Below are 14,084 nucleotides of genomic sequence, written 5' to 3'. Positions count from 1 at the left end.
TGTCACCAAACTGCCACCTGAGACAAGTGGCTCAGGGTGACTTATGTTAAGGCCAGCTATGGGCTGAGAAACTGCTCAGCAGAAGACCAGTTTGGGGCTTGCTCTCAGGATGAAGGATTTTAAAGTTTTCTAGAAGCACTCCGTATCAGGAAAGTTCCCCACTGCCAGAGCCCCAAGAAAGGGTACGTTTTGACTGGAAGTGTCAAACAAAGCACATTGTGATGAGATACTAAATGAGAACAATTTTTTAACGGAAAGAATGAGTTAGAAGATTATTTTAGTTTGTGCACCATTAAAGAAATCAGATTAAGCAAAGTACACAACAAGGAAGAATACTTGGCTAAGTGATCACATGTACAGATTAACTTTATTTATCCTTCCTTCTTCCCCCTAAGAAACATTTATGCTGCTATTGTTTGGAACTGCACAACACCACCTGCCAGCTGCTTCGTAAACCGAAAGGCAAAAGAAAACAGATATTTAAACACAACATCCCAGTGATGGCAAAATAACTTCTGAAGAGGGATACATGGAGTCTGGCCTCTCCTCCACATCCTGCCCATTTGGCCACATAAGAAAAATGGCATTTGAAAATTTATAAAAATAAAACACCGGTATTGCAAAAAATTCTAGAGGTAAGAAAAATGGAAGAGTAACTGTGTTAAACCACAGAGCCTAGAACTTGCCGATCAGAAGGTCGGCAGTTCGAATCCCTGCGACGGGGTGAGCTCCCATTGTTCAGTCCCTGCTCCTGCCAACCTAGCAATTCGAAAGCACGTCAAAGTGCAAACAGATAAATAGGTACCGCTCCAGCAGGAAGATAAACAGCGTTTCCATGCGCTGCTCTGGTTCGCCAGAACCGGCTTAGTCATGCTGGCCACATGACCCGGAAGCTGTATGCTAGCTCCCTCGGCCAATAAAGCAAGATGAGCGCCACAATCCCAGAGTCGGCCACGACTGGACCGAATGGTCAGGGGTCCCTTTACCTTTAACTGAGCTCCAAACTGCACCTCTGCCTTCTGAATTTTCACCAGGCATTGCCCACATGCATTCAACCCTTATCATCACAGGGTGTAACTGAACATTACAAAGGGCATGGGTTTACCATCAAATATGGCAGCCCCAGGCTGAATTCCATCTGCCGTGCAATTACATCAGAGCATGGAGTCAGCTGTACTAGACAAGTGGGAGGAGGCAGCCCCATACCCCTTGTAGCATTTACTTCCACCTTATGAAGAAGGCGGGAGCTTGCTTTTTAACCAAAAATGTTCACAAAAACACTGCTCAACATTAGAAATAAAGGATTGCTTCTGAGAATTAGGACCAAATTTGCTTAGCTATAGGTAGGAGTCCTATTCCTCACCACCACACCCAATTGGTGAATCAGCAATAGCTTCTTAACCAAGGGTGTGGCATTTCATAAGCTCACAGGCTGCCACTAATAATAAAGATTCTGTAATCAGAACTTGACAGTTGCATTAGCAATATGTAAAAGCGGAAAGGGTTCTGGGCATTCTCCCATGGCCACATTAGCAGGGGGGAAACCTGGCAGGAACATTTTTATTGGCTAAGAGTTAAGCAGAAGTACTCCAACAGACACATCTTACCCTTTCTTTCTTTTCTGGTGTTTCACGTACTGTCATTAACGAAAACACAATACAAACACACAACACAAACACAATACAAACACATCAGAGTTCACCTGAGGGATCACCCCAATGTTGAAAACAAGTAAACGAGGGGGGAACCTAAAGTTAAAGATCAGTTCCTGGAAATTTTAATAAGAGCTGTCCAAAATTACAAAGCTGCTAAGCACCAAACTACCTGTGATTAGACTCCTGACAACTATTTTTAAGTGCTTAGCAGCAGCTGCAAGTGCCTGGAAAAACTCACTTGGAGATGTGGCCTTAACAAGGCAAGACTTAGGGGCAGGAATACAGAACCCCTCACTCGGCAGAACAGGGGGGTCCCCAAATGAACCAAGGCTGGCTTGCCACATTGTGAAATAATGTATGTTATCATCTAAAGAGCACCCCAGTCTATTAAGCCCATAGTCTATAATGACCTAACTGCACCATGGCTGCGGGTGAGGAGGGCAGTGTTAACCCTTTTCTCCTCCACCTTCCCCCCCCCCCATTTTGAGGCTACTAATACTCTCACTGAAGGGGAAGAACAAGCAGGTGTATCAACTGGGACGATAGCATAGGGGTGGGGGCTAAACACCTCTCCAAGTTCTACTGCTTTGAGGCCATCCACCTGCTTGCTTTGTAGCTTTAAAAAAATATTGGGAAATCATGGCTATCCCACATCATGTGTTGGGATCATTCAATAAATGCCACAATTCTATCCATGCCAAAACACATGCATGGATTGACTTTCATATTCTGAACATACCATTCTAACATTCTCCATTGCTGACTCAAGTGTGCTGGAAGGAGTTGTTTCAATGACTCCCTGTGCTGGCAGTCTATATAGCAAATGTTTTGCTGACCTGACTCTATGAGTGGTTTCATATGGGAGATTTAAATGGTCTTTAAACATCTCGTGTGGTATCTATATGGGTGTCTGGTGGTTCTTAATGCAATAGAGGTATCCTTTGCAATGCACAGATCAGCGTATTAGCACTGCCCACTTTCACTGGAGGGACGCAGGTGGCGCTGTGGGTTCAACCACAGAGCCTAGGACTTGCTGATCAGAAGGTCGGCGGTTCGAATCCCCGCGACGGGGTGAGCTCCCGTTGCTCGGTCCCTGCTCATGCCCACCTAGCAGTTCAAAAGCACATCAAAAGTGCAAATAAATAAATAGGTACCGCTCTGGCGGGAAGGTAAACGGCGTTTCCATGTGCTGTTCTGGTTTGCCAGAAGTGGCTTAGTCATGCTGGCCACATGACCCGGAAGCTGTACGCCGGCTCCCTCGGCCAATAAAGCGAGATGAGCGCTGTAACCCCAGAGTCGGCCATGACTGGACCTAATGGTCAGGGGTCCCTTTACCTTTACCTACTTTCACTGGACTCCCCCCCCTGCCATAGCATCGTATTTCCCCCCTTCCCTGCGTCTCCTATAAGGGGGTTCATGTTTCCATTCAAAGCTCTATCTTTTTCCACACTTCCTTCTTCTAGGTCAAAAAGTGATCCTCGGTGTGAGCCTGCCAAGCCACTTGTTACGCACATTGCTTCCTTTTCAAATCCTGCTACTTCAACCCTTCTTTTAACAGCAACAACAGAAGCATCACACATAAAAGCATCTTAAGTTATTCCCATTTCTGTCTCCTGGGGGGGGGGGGCAGCAGCGACAAGCCTTTCAAAGAGGAAACAGTTTTGCACGCTGGATACTAGAAATAATGATCAGCAAATCAGTCTGGGAAGTCTAGTCTGCTCAAAGGAACAAGCAAGCCAGAAATTTAAATCTTGCGAACAAGCCAAACAGCACAGAAAAAGCACACCAGGTAGACTGGGGGCTGAGGGTTGTGTTTTACAACTCTCTAACTATGATAGCTTCCTCATTTACATTTCCCCCTTTAACTGTGGGAACTGAACTTGTTGGTTCAGTAGCAATAATTCTCATTTACAGTTTAATGTGCTGTAACATAATCCTACGTTCCAACTAGCAATGCTTAGCGAACGTGTGCCAAGAGAATTTGCATAGCATTTAATTAATGGACCAGCAAATCTATAGACATTATGCAATCATTTTGATGTGGCTGACTCCTAAAGAAGCATGCATCTTTATTCTGTTACTCGATTTGCGTCATCTGAGCACCACCTCGTACAGTGAGGTTTTATACTTGGGTAACAGCAGGCATGCCTAAAGTCCGCTTCGTGGGCCCAATTTGTCCTGCCGGTCGATTCAATCCGGCCCCCGTGGCAGTATATGTCCTGGGGTAAAAGCCTTTAAAAAGCTCAACAACTTTGTGGTAAAATTGTTTTTAAAAAGGCTCAATAACTGTGGTCGGCCCTCACGCATGTTCACTTCATCAAATCTGGGCCTCTTTGAAAAAAGTTTGGGCGCCCCTGGGTAACAGCAAGTGACCTCTCCTGGGCAGTGTTTAAGGAGGTCTTGGACTGCCCAGATGACAAGACACCCCACCCTCTGGGCCTCACTGATGTGACCCAAAGGAAAAGCAATACATTTAGCATCTGCCTGGTTGCAGGAGTCATAGAAGATACCTTCCAACTGCAAACTCTATTAAAAAACAAAATAAAAACCATATACATTTGCATCAGTACTGCAGGGCACATCCCATGTCTAAATTCTCTCAAGGTTTTCATGGTATACAAGAGCTCCTAGTGGAAACTTCTATCTGCTGTTTTTATCTGCAGGTTTCGCTGCTTTATCTTGCTTTGCTAGCACTGCATTTACTGCATCCCAGCACTGCATAATGCTTTAATTATTATAAGCCTCCTTGAGGTCACTTTACAGTGAAAGGCAGGGGGGAAAACTTATTGATGAAAAAGTCAATAAAATTAAGAGCATTTCCCTTTTCAAACTGTACACGTGTGGTTGCTAATAACTTACACACACTTGAAAGGGGAAAGCCGCAAGCACACATGTCCTGGAATTCAGTCTCTACAGCAGGACACAGAATGCATCACCTTCAACAGATGGGTGCAAACTCTGCAGAAATGCAACATGAACAGTGGGTGGTTATTTTATATCGGGGGTAGGGAACCTATGGCCCTCCAAGATTCTGCCAGACTACAATTCCCATTATGCCTGACCATTGGCAATGGTGGCTGTTGATGGAGGGAGTTGGGTATGCGGCATTTCTGGGCATGGCACGGGGGGGGGGGAGGCTTCCTGACTAGGATATGGTAATCGCAAAGCAGTGGCTCATACAGAGATACAATAGGTTGCCTAACCTGGAGGCAGGTTAGTCTCCTGTTTCTCTACATCAGGTACGACTGAACGATTCAATTCAGAGCTGAAACAGAACGACCCAACCCATAGCAAATGCTGATTGGCAGGAGGCAACCACAGAGCAGTCATTCTGACAGTGTTAGAAACTCAGATATATAAGCTATGGGCCAAATGGCTCCTTATACCAAGGATACAGTCACCAAAATGGAATGTCTATTTGTCATTTTTTGAGCAAGACAGCTCTAAAGTCTTGTTTTTCAAATGATGGGCTGACTGTGATTGATTCTCAGTTAAACATCTGGCTAGCTCAGATGACAACCTTGAGCTCGCTTAAGAACTTTGAGAACTTAAAAGAAGAAAAGTCACTTGATCCAAGGACAGTCCACATATATATCAGTCTACATCTACCTCTTTTTCTGCACAGAAAAAGCATTTCGGTGCCCAAAATTCATTCCGAGCATTCAAATGAAATATAGCAAATAGAATTCTACAGGATGTGTTGCTTGTGTGTGAAAACAGTCAAGATCCAACAATCCCCAGGCATGCACCTCCAGATGGTGACCCATTCTGGCACCCAGGCATCTTCACTTAGTTGCCTGCGGCCGATAGACAGGTGCAAAAGGCACCTGGCGCCAGGCTAATTTCGAACACTGGTCACTCATACAGAAATGCAACAGACCTCCTCCTCCTCCTCCTCCTCAATGAGCACTGGGGGGGAGGGAGATACTTCTGCTATGTCTTTGCAATGAGAGCCACTGGATGACTGAATTGGCCCTGCAAAAGGGACAGAATGACCTAACCACAATGCTGACAGGAATCAGGTGGAGAGAAAGCAGCCGCTCAAACATGCAGAGATGAAACGAGCAGCCTTCTCCTTGCAAGCTCCTTTAATAATTTAATTCGTTTATTTCTCATGCAACGCCAGTTTGGAGAATGACTGACATGTCGGGCTTGAGGTCATGTTGAGTGTGCTAGAGCTTGACAGGTATCACCCTTTCTGAGTCCATGGTCAGAAGCAACCAGAAAGGGTGGCGATTGTTCTAGGTGGAAATCAGTATGCCAAATAAAATAAAGAAAGTGAAACAACAACCCTTAGTTTGGCCAGCAACCTAGACTGCAAGATACTTGACAGGCGAGAACTCCACCCAAAGTAAGGAGGCCTAACAGTATATGCCTTTGAGGGACGGAGGGAGGCAAAGAGATAAGGGCTTGGGATGGCCGAGCCCTGATCCTACAACAAAGGTGACACCAGAGGAGGCTCCTTAGGGCTGCAAGTTCATTTTGGTCAACTGCAAAATCTGTTTGCATTTCAACTTGTTGCACTGTAAATTGTTCAAAGCCTCTTCAACACCTCTTTGGGAAGGTGGTGTGGTGTTTTTAGCGCAGGCATTTTGAGACGCCAGCTGCATTGTGCAGATACCACAGGTGAGCCATGCATGAAATTCACTGTGAAATCAAGTTTGACATGCTACATATGGCACCAGTGCAGACAAGTCCCAAGTCAGAAAAGCTAGGTTATATGGTACAAGACTGAGACCAGCTAGCAGATGTGGCTGTACTGGACCTGGAAAATAGGTGCTGCAAAGACATATGCATCTATGTATCCCTTTGAGTCACACAGAACTCTTAATCAGGCAGAAGGAAAAAGTAGGTGTTCACAGGCACACTGACCCAAACACCACCACGACTATTACATGCACCTTGCCTAATCTGCCTTAGAGTAGGTCAAAGGTAGGGGATCTGTAACCCAGCCAGCCTGGCCAATGGTCAAGGATTATGGGAGTTGTAGTCCAACTACATCTGAAAGGCCACAAGCACCCCATTCCTAGACTAAGCAGTTGAGTTTCTCCTGGATCCGCAAAATAAGATAAAGCAATATGTTATTTTTCTAAACGAAATTCACTCTGTTGCGTAGATGTGTGCATGCAAGCCTTCAAATTACACAGAACATTTCATTAGACATAATGAGAAAGTAGCTAATCCTTTTGGAGAAGAGTTGGGCAAACTTCAGGCTTCTCAGAGCTTTGTTTGTGTTTAACTTCAACCCCGAGAGCCACCAGCCAGAATCCTATGCAAAAGACACACAGAAAATAAATAACACCTCTGAGCAAATGCTAAGCCTAGAAAGGTGTTTTAGTACTTGTTTTGAACAGAGCTGACTGTCCTTACACACAAAAATCCACACCTGCTTGGCTTTCCTCATTTCAGCAGCCTAATTTAGGTGAGGAAAGTTGCTTTTCTTGTTGCTATTGTTAATTGTTACTGGGAATCAGAAACCCTCCCCAGTCTACAGCAGATCACCAGGCAGATCCCAATCTACCGTCTGCCCGCCCCTGTTTCAGAGTATATACACCTGGCAAACTTGGCTGCAAACACAAAATGCCACCACCGCAACGCATATCCCACTGAAAGTTCAGCTAATCTTTTTGAAGAGAGTCCTTTTTCTCCCTGGCACCCCACACACTGACAAGGTTGTGCCACCGTTTTACGTGACAGCCAGATATCGCAGAGGTGAGCCTTTCCCCCATCACGCCTTGCCGCAGCAAGAAGCTACATCGGTTGGATTTCTGCCTCTCACTGTCAACAAAGGCAGATAAGCTTTTGCCAGGGGAAGGAAAGGGAGGGCGGGCGGGCGGGCGGAGAGGCACCAAACCACCAAAACAGTGCCTTGGCATAGCAAAAAAAAAAAAAAAAGCTGTGCCTGTTGAATTGCTGTATCTCACACTTATTAAAGCCAAAGGCGCCATGGGAAAGAGAGAGATGAAAGACACCTGCTGAGAAAAACAGCAGAAAGCCAGACTTTGGAAAAGTCCCTTCTCCCCCAGCCCGGCCAGAAAGCGGAGTCCCAACCCCCGGTGTGGGCATTACCTGTTGCTGGCTCCCCAGAGGAGTCCCGGAGTGGCCCTTGGAGCGCAGCCGGGGGCCGAAGAAGCGCTCCGGCGCCACCTCCGAGCTGGCGCGCCCTCGAGGGGTTCTGCCTGCCCGGCACCGTCGCCGGCTGCTGCTGCTGCTGCTGCAGCTACTGCTGCTCCCGAGGGGCGGAGCCGGGCGCCGCCTGCCCGCCCATCCTTCCCTCCCTCCCTCCCCATCCGACTTGTTGCTGCCGAGCGCCGGCAAGGCAGCCCCAAGCGACCAGGGAGCGGCTGGGCTTCTCGGCTCCCCAGAGCGCGTGTGAAAACTCTCCCGGGCCGCTGACGGGAGCCGGGCAGCGACCTCTAGCGGGCCGCCCTGCGCCACGCAACGGCTGCACCCGGGCGACGAAAAAGCCCTGAAAGGTGCCGGGACAAGCTGAGGCAAAATGTGGAGTCGCCTCTGCTGCCAAAATGGTGGCTTGGGAGGGAGAAGCTTTCAGGCCAAGTGTACTTAGTGCCCGTGGATTAGGTCCATGCCCATTCACCCCTATACCTCCGTAATGCCGGCTCTGACTGGCAGTGGCTCTCCAGGGTTCTCAGACAGGCGTGTCCCCCCCCCCCCGCCCAATCCCAGCCCTGTCTGGCGATGCTGGGACTCGAACCTGGGGCCTTCCACATGCACTTCTTTCCTTTCCGGGAATCCAGCCTTAGATAAGAAAGAGGCAGGCTTGTGGCCATTTTCTGGAAGCAGGGCTGGCTTGGCTCAAGAAAGAGGCAGTTCAGTGTAGTGGTTAGCGTGTCATACTAACCACAGACTGGGAGTCCAGAGTTCAAATCCACTCTGGGTGATCTTGGGCCGCTCACTGCCTCTCAGCCTATTCTTCCCTCACAGGGTTGTTGTGAGGATACAAGGGGGGAAGGGAACCATGTACACCACCTTGAGATATAAATGTGATTAAATTCGTTGCTGCCAGTTGAAACTTGCTTCCAGTTCTTGCATTGAAGCGCCCTTGGGGGCAGCAGGCGGTTTATGAGACACAGGGCATAAGCTTAAGGCCAGCCCAGGCTGGACTTCATGAGACGGTCAAGGATAGTCCAAAGAGAACCTGGAGGATTCTGTTGCAGTTGTCTGATTGTTCCTGTTATTTGCGAAGAGACACAACAAAAGAATATTTGCGCACCATTGAGGGTAGAGGTTAAATGACTGGGGAAGAGGAGACCACTTTCCTCATGCGCTTATCTGCCTCACAGGGAGGAAGAGGGAGGGGGGGGATACAAGTGCAAGACATCCCATAATAAAGTTGGGACTTCCCTAGTTTGATTACAGACATCCATGGGACTCACAACTTGGAAAATATTAGGATTGTTCCACTGGATTGCGTAGCATTGCTGCTAGCACGTAATTGCAGCCCTGGAGCACTGCCACAAAGATGCACAAGGGACACTGATGCAGCTGTGGAAGCATTTATGGAGAAAGAAGAATTACCCTACACTATGTACTCAAAGTTAATATGGCTTAAATTATGATCAAATAATTGATATGGGCATGGATTCTCACATTATGACCCAATCAACCAGTCTCTTTATTATGGTCAATGACCAGTATTCACACAAAAGAACCACCCAAACCTATTTGTGTGTTCAAAGGCCCTTTCCACAGTTGAAAGTAACCACTTATTTCTTTTGGCCACTGTTACAGCTAATCAAACAGGTTGGGCCAGTTTATGAAGCATTACCAAAAAAAGAAGTAGTGAATAGCATTTAATCAAATGATGGTTTAACAAACAAATGAAGCACAAGCAACAACAGCTCTATAATAACACTCTGTTTGCTTTATAAATAAACAAAAACAGTATCTTGTCTACTGTTAAAAGAGTTCAGCATTCTTAACTATACAGTGGTACCTCAGGTTACAGATGCTTCAAGTTACAGACTCCACTAATCCAGAAATAGAACCTCGGGTTAAGAACTTTGCTTCAGGATGAGAACAGAAATCACGCGGCAGCGGCGTGGCAGCAGCGGGAAGCCCCATTAGCTAAAGTGGTAGAATCATAGAATCATAGAGTTGGAAGAGACCACAAGGGCCATCGAGTCCAACCCCCTGCCAAGCAGGAAACACCATCAGAGCACTCCTGACATATGGTTGTCAAGCCTCTGCTTAAAGACCTCCAAAGAAGGAGACTCCACCACACTCCTTGGCAGCAAATTCCACTGTCGAACAGCTCTTACTGTCAGGAAGTTCTTCCTAATGTTTAGGTGGAATCTTCTTTCTTGTAGTTTGCATCCATTGCTCCGTGTCCGCTTTTCTGGAGCAGCAGAAAACAACCTTTCTCCCTCCTCTATGTGACATCCTTTTATATATTTGAACATGGCTATCATATCCCCCCTTAACCTCTTCTCCAGGCTAAACATGCCCAGCTCCCTTAGCCGTTCCTCATAAGGCATCGTTTCCAGGCCTTTGACCATTTTGGTTGCCCTCCTCTGGACACGTTCCAGTTTGTCAGTGTCCTTCTTGAACTGTGGTGCCCAGAACTGGACACAGTACTCCAGGTGAGGTCTGACCAGAGCAGAATACAGTGGCACTATTACTTCTCTTGATCTAGATGCTATACTCCTGTTGATGCAGCCCAGAATTGCATTGGCTTTTTTAGCTGCCGCGTCACACTGTTGGCTCATGTCAAGTTTGTGGTCAACCAAGACTCCTAGATCCTTTTCACATGTACTGCTCTCAAGCCAGGTGTCACCCATCTTGTATTTGTGCCTCTCATTTTTTTTGCCCAAGTGCAATACTTTACATTTCTCCCTGTTAAAATTCATCTTGTTTGTTTTGGCCCAGTTCTCTAATCTGTCAAGGTCGTTTTGAAGTGTGATCCTGTCCTCTGGGGTGTTAGCCACCCCTCCCAGTTTGGTGTCATCTGCAAATTTGATCAGGATGCCCTTGAGTCCATCCTCCAAGTCGTTGATAAAGAGGTTGAATAAGACCGGGCCCAAGACAGAACCCTGTGGCACCCCACTAGTCACTCTTCTCCAGGATGAAGAGGAACCATTGATGAGCACCCTTTGGGTCCGATTTATGGTGCAGAACTTCAGTATACAGTGGTACCTCAGGTTAAGAACAGTTTCAGGTTAAGAACGAATCTCCAGAACGAATTAAGTTCTTAACCCGAGGTACCACTGTATACTGAAGTTCTGCACCATAAATCAGTATTACTCCATGTCAAACTTTTCATCTGGAAGCAAGTTATAAAAATATTCCTAGTCACATAGATGGTGATGCATGGGAAACATCAATCTCAATAGGAGTATCTCCTGCCTTGAGCAACTTAACTAGCAGTAAGTGTATTATTCTTAGTCATTCCATTTACAATTAATTTACTTTTCTCCTTCCTACTCCATCTCAGTTTATCTTTATTAAATCTCACTCCTGTTTATCTATACTTCTGATTTCTTTGAAACGTTTCTGAAGCCATTTGGGTAAGACTGAATTTCTTTCCCAAAAGACTTAGCATTCTAATAAAGAATCCTATCAGATATATAAGCATCGCTTTCAAACAGCAGGCTATTCAATTAGGTATCTTAGGGGGTCAATCAAGCAATCTATTAGTGTGGTTAGGAGAGGGATGGCGAACCTGTGGCCCTCTGAGGTAACTGAACTCCAACTCCCATCAGCCCCAGCTAGCATGGCCAATGATCAGGAATGTTGGGAGCTGTGGCCCCAAAACATTTGGAGGGTCAAAGTTTCCCCATTCCTAAGCTGGGACTTTGAAAATCAAAGGAGTGAAACCAACATCATGCATCTGTATATAAATTACTGGAAACAGACATGCCACTTAAAGTAATGCAACTTTTTTTATTTTTAAAAGGCTGCACTTTTCTCTAAAAATGCATGTAGTAGATAAAATTGGTGATGGTTGTGGTTCAAAAAAACAGGCCATTATAGTTTATTATCTTTAAATAAATATGCAAATTACGGATCTTCATGGCAGGTATCTTTTCAGACAGTGAAAGCAGTATGAGATAAATGTATGACTTTAACAAGGACCCCTAGCGATTGTTGGAAAGTAAGGTTATCATCACATTCCTCCCCACCCACCGCCCATCTGTTTAAGCAGTACACGGGAACCAAAATGGCCTGCTTCCAACTGCGCTCTTAACTCTCCATCCCACCAACTAAAATTAGCCCCCATTGAGAAAGCAACTAAAGTTTTCTGGTGATCGATTCATCTGACAATTGCACCAATGAAAGATTACAGGCCTCCAGAAAAAAAAGGATACTTTCACAAAATAAAACATGTTTTTAAACACGTTTCTCTGCAAGAAAACCTCAAATTAAGCTTTAAGATTGTGTGATTTGTAACTGTCATGAAGCTGTACTACTGGAACGGCTAGCCCTGGTGAATTCGCAACTGACATGCCAAGTCCATACGCAAGCTTTCCCAATGACCCTGGAAGCATCTTGGATTTCCTTCTCTCACTGAAACTGCTTGGGTTGTATTTCACAACCATCTCTCTGCGTTACTGCGCAATGGAGTGGGGGGGGGGGCGGAGAGAAGAGACTACACCACCGCTAACGAAACCAGCCACCTGTTTCACTGCAAAGTCATAATTTTTAGAAGAAGTTTGAAGGTTTCCTATGAAAAGAACATAACATTGTTGTGACCCAGGACTTGAGATTCATCTGGAGGCCACGTCATCTCATAGTTGAGCTAAGAATAACTCACCTTGAAACAGGCAATTAGGCTATGTGTTAACTATATCAGGTTACTGGCACCAGAAGGCAAGGTTTCAGACTTACCTGTGAGCATTCTGTTTCTGCAGAGGTGGCATGAGCACCTACAAAAAAAGGGAAGCTCTCATCTCAGGCTTCAGCACAAGCAAAGATGGTAGCAAACACATACAAGCTCCATTAGCAAAGAAGATACCACTGAGTTACAGCCCTTCAGTAAAACTACAGATAAGCAATAGACCACAGCACAATGGACAGCAAGAGCTACTTCCAGAAGCTCTGTTCACATATATTTTCTAAACAGATGTATAGGTTCACATTTAGTTCTCATCAGCCCTGCCTTCTAGGGGGGAAATCCAGATACAGTGGTAGCTCAGTTAAAGAACAGCCCTGTTTACAAACTATTCAGTTTACGAACTCCGCAAAACCAGAAGTAGTGTCCCGGTTTGCGAACTTTACCTCGGTCTAAGAACGGAATCCAAATGGTCAATGGGCACCCGTGGTGGGAGGCCTCATTAGGGAAAGCGTGCTTCAGTTTAAGAATGGCTTTGGTTTAAAAACGGACTTCCGGAACGGATTAAGTTTGTAAACCTAGGTACCACTGTATTCCCCCTGCCAATGTAATTAACGAAGAAAAGCATACCAGGAAGGGATACAAATGAAGATTTTCCTTATGGCTTGCAGTTCTAGTTTGAGCAAGATCTTCTTCAATGCATCCAACCTCTGAAAAAAATCTTCCATATATAAAAAGCATGTTTTGCTTTTAGTTTGCTAACATATAACTTGCTAACAGCAGGTGATGCTGTGGTCTAAACCACTGAGCCTCTTAGGCCAGCTGATTGTAATCCATGTGACAGTTTGAGTTCCCATTGCTTTGTCCTTAGCAGTTCGAAAGCATACCAGCGCAAGTAGATAAATAGGTACCGCTGAGGCGGGAAGATAAACGGCATTTCCGTGCACTCTGGCATTCGTCACGGTCCTCCATTGTGCCAGAAGCAGTTTAGTCACACTGGCGACATGACCCGGAAAGCTGTCTGCGGAGAAACACCAGCTCCCTCGGCCTGAAAGTGAAATGAGCACTGCAACCCCATGGTCGAATTAGACTGGACTTAACCATCTAGGGGTCCTTTACCATTACCTTTTTAACATAAATATACTAGATTAAACCAGAACCCTGGCTAAAAGAGATGAGGACCCAGCTGGTACTAACTTGCTAGGTAGTAACTGCTTCTTATTCAGTGATCATGTGCCTCCACCAGTGTAGAACAAAAGCAGAAATAGCCTCTTCAATTTACTAAGCTTCCAGCATCTGGGTTCTTTGCACTGAAAGATGTTAAAAGTGAAGAGGCTGCTTGTTGGTGTGAAAGTTACAAGAGGTGGTCCCATTTCTGAGCCTTTTCACCTTTAAAAAGGCACACATTTTTCCCCTGATAACGATGATATTCCTATTTTGGTAAAACGAGTATATTCAGACCTTAAGTTATAACTTGCTGATTTGAAGCACAGTATCATGGTACAGATCAAATGTAAACTTCTTACATATTTGGCAATTATCAACATACATAGCCACCATTGGGCAATCCTGGCATCACTGTACAATACAGACTTGTCATTTGGATTAGAAAGAGTTATGAATAACCAGAGCCCTTC

At 45.6% G+C, this 14,084-nt stretch overlaps 1 protein-coding gene and 1 long non-coding RNA gene across 8 annotated transcripts in view; one reads left to right on the top strand and one right to left on the bottom strand.

Annotated features, from left to right (window-relative positions):
- ARHGEF28 (Rho guanine nucleotide exchange factor 28) overlaps positions 1-7,913 on the bottom strand; it is a 136,093-nt gene extending 128,180 nt beyond the window's left edge. For 6 of the 7 annotated variants that reach the window (XM_083403614.1, XM_083403618.1, XM_083403619.1 and 3 more), the window contains exon 1: positions 7,725-7,896. The gene's annotated coding sequence lies outside the window, so the exon portion shown is untranslated. Of the gene's footprint in view, positions 1-7,724 lie in introns of all 7 variants that reach the window. The other variant, XM_083403621.1, reaches the window with a different exon arrangement.
- LOC310660080 lies at positions 10-3,252 on the top strand. Its single transcript, XR_014503141.1, has 3 exons — positions 10-182; positions 396-635; positions 3,119-3,252. It is a non-coding gene; the product is annotated as an uncharacterized lncRNA (long non-coding RNA).
- Positions 7,914-14,084: the final 6,171 nt, after the last annotated feature.

This window comes from Podarcis tiliguerta (assembly GCF_965153285.1).
Source record: "Podarcis tiliguerta genome assembly, chromosome: 11".
NCBI lineage: Eukaryota > Metazoa > Chordata > Lepidosauria > Squamata > Lacertidae > Podarcis > Podarcis tiliguerta.
This window is presented reverse-complemented; position numbering and strand designations above follow the sequence as displayed.